We start from the raw sequence: 1258 nt of genomic DNA on the forward strand, positions 1-1258 counted from the left end.
CCTGCCACCACGCCTGGCTAATTTTTGTATTTTTAGTAGAGACAGGGTTTCACCATGTTGGCCAGGCTGGTCTCGAACTCCTGACCTCAAGTGAACTGCCTTCCTCGGCCTCCTAAAGTGCTAGGATTACAGGCAAGAGCCACTGCGTCCAGCCAATTTTTTGTTGTGTTGTTTTTAAGACAGAGTCTTGCTTTTGTCACCTAGGCTGGAGTGCAGTGGCACAATCACAGTTCGTGGCAACCTCTGACCCCTGAGCTCAAGTGACCCTCCCTCCTCAACTTCCCAAGTGACTGGGACTACAAGTGTGCAGCCACCAGGCTTGGCTAATTTCTGTAGTTTTTGTAGAGACAGAGTCTTGCTTATGTTGCCCAGCCTGGTCTCAAACTCTTGAGCTCAAGCAATCCTCCCACCTCAGCCTCCCAAATGCTGGGAATGAGCCACCGTGCTAGGCCCATTTTAATTATGTTTAAGTGTACAGTTTGGGGCACTAAGTACATTCACATTGTTCTGCAACCATCACCACCATCCGTCTCTGGAGCTCTCTCTTTCTCTTTTCTTTCTTTTTTTTTTTTGAGATGGAGTTTCGCTCTGTTGCCCAGGCTGGAGTGCAGTGGTGTGATCTTGGCTCACTGTAACCTCTGCCTCCCAGGTTCAAACGATTCTCTTGCCTCAGTGTTTTTGTTGTTGTTGTTGTTGTTGTTTGTTTGTTTGTTTGTTTTGTAGAGATGGAGCCTCACTCTGTCGCCCAGGCTGGAGTGCTGGAGTGCAGTGGTGTGATCTCGGCTCACTGCAACCTCCGCCTCCCGAGTTCAAGCAATTCTCCTGCCTCAGCCTCCTGAGTAGCTGGGACTACAGGTGCACGCCACCACGCCTGGTTAATTTCTTTTGTATTTTAGCAGAGATGGGGTTTCACCATGTTGCCTAGGCTGGTCTCAAACTCTTGAGCTCAGGCAATCCGCCCGCCTTGGCCTCCCAAAGTGTTGGGATTACAGGCGTGAGCCACCGTGCCTGGCCTTGCCTCAGCCTCTTGAGTAGCTGGGATTACAGGCACGTGCCAACTGGCTAATTTTTGTATTTTTAGTAGAGATGGGGTTTCATCATGTCGGCCAGGCTGGTCTCGAACTCCTGACCTCAAATGATCCACCCACCTCGGCCTCCCAAAGTGCTGGTATTACAGGCATGAACCACCACGCTTGGCCAGAACTGCCTTCCTTTTGAAGGCTGAGCAATATCCTATTGTGCGTGTGTGCCGCATTCT

Source organism: Pan paniscus, chromosome 19 (genome assembly GCF_029289425.2).
Source record: "Pan paniscus chromosome 19, NHGRI_mPanPan1-v2.0_pri, whole genome shotgun sequence".
Taxonomy (NCBI): domain Eukaryota; kingdom Metazoa; phylum Chordata; class Mammalia; order Primates; family Hominidae; genus Pan; species Pan paniscus.